The sequence below is a fragment of the Rutilus rutilus genome, assembly GCF_951802725.1.
Source record: "Rutilus rutilus genome assembly, chromosome: 16".
Lineage (NCBI taxonomy): Eukaryota > Metazoa > Chordata > Actinopteri > Cypriniformes > Leuciscidae > Rutilus > Rutilus rutilus.
In genome coordinates this window covers 3851055-3858667 of record NC_140224.1, presented here as the reverse complement: position 1 = coordinate 3858667, position 7613 = coordinate 3851055, and the positions used below count along the sequence as shown (strand labels likewise).

General features: G+C 39.9%; 1 protein-coding gene and 1 long non-coding RNA gene across 2 annotated transcripts in view; both read left to right on the top strand.

The window, feature by feature from the left end:
- Window positions 1-7613, top strand: part of LOC311305681 (uncharacterized protein) — a gene marked incomplete at both ends in the record, with an annotated part of 309017 nt that overhangs the window by 40622 nt on the left and 260782 nt on the right. The window lies entirely within an intron of this gene.
- Window positions 86-3574, top strand: LOC311305715. Its single transcript, XR_014630054.1, has 3 exons — window positions 86-744; window positions 1308-1471; window positions 1550-3574. It is a non-coding gene; the product is annotated as an uncharacterized lncRNA (long non-coding RNA).

Genomic DNA, 7613 nt, shown 5'->3' with positions numbered 1-7613 from the left:
TTTGCTTAATTGCTGGGCCGAGACAGCTGTCCTCACTCAAGCGCTGAAAGCATTATATCGCGGAAGCGTTAGCGGAAGGGTTCAGCTCTCGTGTGAAGACCGACTCGGGGAAAGACCATCGACTCTACCTGTGCGACTCCACTGAGCAAGGACACCAGTAAGGCACTTAAGTATCTCCTTCTCCCTTTCCTTTCCCACTTTTATTCTATTTTCCCCTTACTCAACATGTGCTTTCAATACATTCCTGTTGTCTCTTGACAACGCTCTTTCATCACGCGCAGAAGGCAGCGCAATACTGCTAATCTGCGTCCCATTCGCTCATCCTCACACACTCTCTCTAACAACTTCTCTTCTGCTCACACCAGTCTCGCAGGGCTGGGGGTGCAGGGCTTCTCATTTCTAACAACTGGAAATACTCAACTCTCTCATTATGTAATAACAACTCGTTTGATTGTCGTGCTATTACACTTACAACTCCCAGTAAGATCCATATTGTAGTCATATATCGGGTCAGCTGGGAAGCTTTGTAGAGGAGCTGGATGTGCTGCTGTCCTCTTTCCTTGAGGACGGCTCCCCACTGGTAGTCTTGGGTGATTTCGACATTCATCTCGAGAGGCCGTATGCGACAGACTTCATCTCTCTCCTAGCCTCTTTCAGTCTCAGACGGCTCATCACCACAGGCACTCACACATCAGGCAACCAACTGGACCTGGTCTACACACGGACATCACAAACAACATTCTGGTGAGACCTCTCCATGTTTCAGATCATTTCCTCATTACTTTCAGTCTACAACTCTCTACCTCTGCACCACCAACCCCCCCACCAGTCACTTTCAGACGAAACCTGCGCTCACTTTTTCCCTCCCATCTCTCCTCTGCCGTGTCATCTTCTCTTCCCTCACCCTCACAGTTCTCATCTCTGGATGTGAATACTGCAACGGATACCGTAGACATTATCTGCCCTCTCTCCTCCTTCTCTCCACTAACCGATGAAGAAGAATCTAAACTTCTCCTCTCCAGTCATCCTCCCTCCTGTCCACTAGACCCCATCTCCTCACACCTTCTACAAGCCATCTCTCCCACACTTCTACCAGCACTCACACACATCACCAACTCATCCCTCCATACTGGCATGTCCCTACAGCATTCCAGCAGACTCGGGTAACTCCACTGCTTAAAAAACCAACACTAAACACATCACTTGTAGAGAATTACAGACCTGTCTCTCTCCTACCATTCATTGCGAAAACACTTGAAAGAGCTGTTTTCAACCAAGTAACATCCTTCCTGTCTCTGAACAACCAGCTGGATGTCAAAGAGGAAAGGCAGAGGAAAAAAAAAGGAAATCTCTGGAGATGCTGAATGCATTGAAGGAAGCAGATAAAATCTTCATGGAAAAGCAACAACTTAAAGCTCAAAAAGCTAAAGAAGAAGGAAAAGCACTCCAAGACATCTACAAACAACAAATGGTGGGTATTATTTTAATATGTTTTATTTTATGCATTGAACTCATAATTTCTCTCTAATGCAACATTGGTTTTGTAAAGGCTGAAAAATGTGCAAGGGATTTCCGTACGAGAAAAGAACAGAAAGATTTGGTGGCGAAGAACATCGCTCTCATTGTTGAGGAGGAAAACCAGTTCCAGAAATACGCCAAACAAGTCATCGAAACAGCGGAGAAGGCAGGGAGAGACATCTACCCCCTCCTGAAGGACAAGCGGTCAGTCGTGGATACGGCAAGAGTGCGCAAGTGTTTTTTTCTTAATATCTAGTTCTCCTGTTGTTCACTTTACTATTTGACTCAAGGTAAGGCTATTTTCGATTCTCTGCTTATCAAAGAACTTGCTGACTTTATATCAGAGTTAGTACTGGTTGCAGATAAAGTCATAATTGCTGGTGATTTTAATATACATATAGATAACGAAATGATGCATTGGGATTGGCATTTAAAGACATTCTGAACTCTATTGGAGTTAGACAACACGTGTCAGGACCTACTCATTGTCGTAATCATACCCTAGATCTAATATTATCACACAGAATCAGTGTTGATGCCGTTGAAATTCTGCAGCAGAGCGATGACATAACTCTCTCTTTTCCAGCGCTTTAGACTGATTTGCTCTTATCATCCGATCGTGGTTGTATCTCTCTATTAGTGTTACTCGATCTTAGTGCTGAATTTGACACTATTGACCACCACATTCTTTTAAATAGACTCGAAAATTATGTTGGCATTAGTGGAATTGCATTAGCATGGTTTAAATCATACTTATCTGACCGTTATCAGTTTGTAGCAGAGATGTCTCATCGATCACAAGTTCAGTATGGCCTACAACAAGGCTCAGTACTAGGACCGTTGCTGTTCACTCTGTACATGCTACCATTAGGAGATATCATTAGGAAGCATGGAATTAGCTTTCACTGTTATGCCGATGATACTCAGCTCTATATTTCTTCACGCCCTGACGAAACTTACCAGTTCACAAAATTAACGGAATGCATAGCTGATATAACAAACTGGATGACTAGTAATTTCCTACAACTTAATTCTGAAAAAACAGAGATTCTAATTATTGGAGAAAAAACTTCCTCACGTAATAATCTAGAATACTGTCTAACATTTGATGGCTGCTCTGTCAAGTCTTCGTCGTCGGTTAGGAACCTGGGTGTGCTCTTTGATACCAATCTGTCATTTGAAAGTCACATGTCTAGTATCTGTAAAACCGCATTTTTCCATCTTAAAAATATATCTAAATTACGTCATGTGCTCTCATTGACAAATGCGGAACAATTAGTTCATGAGTTCATGACCTCAAGGCTAGATTATTGTAATGCTCTACTGGGTGGTTGCCCTGCACGCTTAATAAACAAACTACAGCTGGTCCGAAACGCAGCAGCTCGAGTTCTTACCAGAACCAGGAAGTATGACCATATTAGCCCTGTTCTGTCAACACTGTATTGGCTCCCTATTAAACATTGTACACATTTTAAAATATTGCTGATTACTTACAAAGCACTAAATGGTTTAGCTCCGCTGTACTTGTCTGTACAGGTGCTCCTGTCTGCCTCGTTGCTTCTGCTGCTGTTGCGTTGGTGTGCATTTGAAAGCTTCGTATATCTTTCTGTTTTGAATCATTATTTACTATCATTCCTTGTTGTTCATATTGCTAAATATAACTTACTCAACATCACACATTAACCTGATATCACCTGATTCAATCTAAATCGTTATTGCTAGCACAACACGCTAGTAATTCGCTAGCCTGTTAGCGTGCCATCTGTGCGCTCTTTATTTATTTATTTATTTTTCTCGCTCGCGCCTTTTACGAGTCCATCAAACAACTTAGGTGAGTAGGATCAGTCAACAAACACGGTAAGTCATGTCATCTTCTCCTCTTATTGTTACTTGCACCTCATGCAACATGTTTAGCATATCCTTCTCTGTCAGCACAGGATTTACATGTGATAAATGCAGGGAGATTGTAAAGCTGACAGGGAAGATTCCAGAACTAGAGACACGCATCCAAGCTTTAATCGAGGTTAATTGTAAGAGTGCAAGGGCTTAAGATACTGCTTTGGATGCGACTAGCTTAGTGAACTCTTTACGTTGTTCGGTTCCGGCTGAAGTAGAGCCCGTGCAGCAGGGCAATTGGGTGACGGTGAGACGCTGTAGTCCCAGGACAAAACACTGCTCTTCCGTTCTGATTACAACTTCAAATAGATTCTCCCCTCTCAGTGAAACACCCACTGCGAATCCTGTTGAATGTGCCCTAGTTATTGGCCATTCTATTACACAGAACGTGAAAATAGAGACACCAGCCACCATAGTCACATGTTTGCCGGGAGCCAGAGCGCCTGACATTAAAGCAAATTTAAAAGTGCTGGCTAATGCTAATCGTAAATTCTCTAAGATTATTATTCACGTCGGCACAACTGATGTTCGACTCCGCCAGTTGGAGATCAACTAAATTAATGTTGAAGAGGTGTGTGAACTCGCAAGTACGATGTCAGGCACTGTAATTTGCTCTGGCCCCCTTCCTGTTCGCAGGAGTGATGAGATACTTAGTAGATTGTCCTCACTCAATGGCTGGTTGTCTAAGTGGTGTCTGCAAAATAATATAGAATTCATAGACAATTGGAAAAGTTTTTGGGGCATACCTGACCTGTTGAAAAGAGATGGTATTCATCCCCCCTGGGATGGTGATGCTCTTCTCTCTAGTAATATGGCACATAGTCTTAGAGCTCAAACATGACAATCTGGGGCTCAGGTCAGAAAGCAGACAGACCGGCTAAACCGACCGTCTTCTAGCTGTCTCACGTCACCAAGGTCAGATAAATTCCATCACATAGAGCCTCTTTCACCTAGATATCAGCATATAGAGACTGTGTCTGTTCCCCGAATTAGGACATACAAAAAAACTTCCAAACCCATCTAAGGGTAAAAATTTTATTGGATGTTCAACAAATAAAAAACAGATATAATACAAATGAGCAAATGATAAAGCTTGGGTTGCTGAATATTATATCCCTTACTTCAAAAGCACTTATTGTTAATGATATGATTACAGACTATAATCTAGATGTGCTGTGTTTGACAGAAACCTGGCTAAAACCAGACGATTGCATGACTTTAAATGAGTCCACCCCACAAGATTACTGTTATAATAATGAACCTCGTCTGAAAGGCAAAGGGGGAGGTGTTGCTGTAATTTATAGTCATATTTTTAGAATTACTAAGAAGTCTAGTTTCAAATATAATTATTTTGAAGTGTTGGTGCTTAATATAGCAATATATAGTGTAAATGATAAATCACGTTTGAGATTTGTGCTGGCTACTGTATACAGGCCACCAGGGCACCATACAGACTTTATCAAAAAAATTGCTGACTTTCTATCAGAGTCAGTACTGGTTGCAGATAAAGTCATAATTGTTGGTGATTTTAATATACACTAGTGCAAAATGCCCATGCAAAATAAGTTTTTAAGTGTGTTTTTAGTAATTGTTGGTTTGGTGTGTTTGAGTGCACATTGTTACAATTGCGCAGCAAATGTTCAGTGACATTTTTATTTGTGCATGGTAGAAAGCACACGGTATTAAGCCATATAATATTCAGAAGTAAATAGCATAGCTGACTTATAGATTCAGTTTACATCCACAAATGAATAAGCGCGTAGATTCAGGGAGCAGTGCAAAGTGCCCGTGCAAAATCAGTTTTTATGAGCTGATCGCCGTCAAAAAAGTTCAGGAGATATTTCTTAGCGATGGCTGATTTCAACAGTGCCAATATGATACAAAATAACTTTTATATTGATTCAATGGATTCATTGCATTTTGAAAAAAAAAAAGTGTCATGAATTTATTGCATTTTTGGGAAAAAATAATCCGTTTTAATAATAAATCTTTGAAAATCAAAATCTGGATTTGAATTTTTTATGTTATTATAACCCAAAGATGCTATGTGAAAGTTTGAAACAGACAATAGTGGTTTTCATCTTGCCACTCTCTTGGTAAAGAAAACACATTTTTACTCAAATTAATCAAAATGGATTTATCACGTTCTGGAACCAAACTGTAATATTCGGAAGTAAACAGTGTAGCTGACTGAGTGTTTAGGTCAGAATGTTTATTTTTAAACCACAACCTTCTTGGGGCTTCTTTGACCGATACAACCCTCTAATGTCAGAATGTTTATTTTTAAACCACAACCTTCTAAAAATGATATATTTAACGATATCTTTTGCATTTCTCATCCAAACAACGTCAAGCTTGGCACTGCACTTACTCGTGCCCGTAGCGAGACACCTGTCGAGTTTGAAATCCATCGGACTAACGGTTCGAGAGATATGCGGTTAACAGACACACACACACACAGACAGACAGACAGACACACAGATAGATGTAGATAACGAAAAAGATTAATTGGGATTGGCATTTAAAGTCATTCTTAACTCTATTGGAGTTAGACAACACGTGTCAGGATCTACTCATTGTCGTAATCATACTCTAGATCTAATATTATCACACGGAATCAATGTTGATGCCATTGAAACTCTGCAGCAGAGCGATGACATCTCAGATCATTATCTAGTCTCGTGTAAACTTCATTTAACCAAGGCTGCAAAGCCGACTCCGTGTTACAAATATGTTAGAGCTATCACTGCTGCCATTAAAGATTGCTTTATTAATAAACTTCGTGATCAGTTTCATCATCTCAGCATCCCAGATAGCTTAGAAGAACTCGATATTGCGACAGAAACTTTGAACTCTCTCTTTTTCAGCACTTTAGACACAGTTGCTCCTTTGCGCTTAAAGAAGATTAAAGAAAATAGTCCAACGCCGTGGTACAACGAGCACACTCAGGCACTTAAGAGAGCAGCCAGAAAAATGGAGCACAACTGGAAAAAAAACAAAACTAGAGGTATTTCGCATTTCATGGAAGGAGAGCTTGATTGCATACAGAAGAGGCCTTAAAAGCTGCTAGATCTGCTTATTTTTCAACCCTGTTAGAAGAAAATAAACAAAACCCTAGGTATTTATTTGAAACAAAAGAAAGCTTCAAGCCTAGAAATTTCCAAGCAACACAGCAGTAATGGCTTTATGAACTTCTTCACTTATAAGATTGATAATATCAGGGACAAAATTATAACTATGCAACCGTCTACTACAGTATCGCATCAGGGAGTGCATTGTAGTCTCCCCAAGGAAAAATCCGATTCATTTATTGCTATAGGAGAGGAAGAATTCGATTAAACTCAGTAAATCATCTAAACCGACAACATGTATGTTAGACCCTATACCGACTAAGCTACTGAAAGAGATGCTTCCAGAGGTCATAGATCCTCTTCTTAATATCATCAATTCATCTTTGTCTCTAGGATACGTACTGTACCAAAAACCTTTAAGCTGGCTATGATTAAACTGCTTGTTAAAAAAACACAACTTGATCCTACAGAATTAGTCAATTACAGGCCGATCTCGAATCTACCCTTTCTGTCAAAGATACTAGAAAAGGCAGTATCCTCACAACTATGTTTCTTTTTAGAAAGAAATTATATCTGCAAGGATTTTCAGTCAGGATTTAGACCGTACCATAGTACTGAGACTGCTCTCATTAGAGTCACAAATGATTTGCTCTTATCATCCGATCGTGGTTGTATCTCTCTATTAGTGTTACTCGATCTTAGTGCTGCATTTGACACTATTGACCACAACATTCTTTTAAATAGACTCGAAAATGATGTTGGCATTAGTGGAATTGCATTAGCATGGTTTAAATCATACTAGTCTGACCGTTATCAGTTTGTAGCAGTAAATGAAGAGATGTCTTATCGATCACAAGTTCAGTATGGCGTACCACAAGGCTCAGTACTAGGACCACTGCTGTTCACTCTGTAAATGCTGCCATTAGGAGATATCATTAGGAAGCATGGAATTAGCTTTCATTGTTATGCCGATGACACTCAGCTCTATATTTCTTCACAACCTAACGAAAACTACCAATTCACAAAATGAACGGAATGCATAGCTGATATAAAAAATTGGATGACTAGTAATTTCCTACTACTAAATTCTGAAAAAATAGAGATTCTAATTATTGGACAAAAAAACAT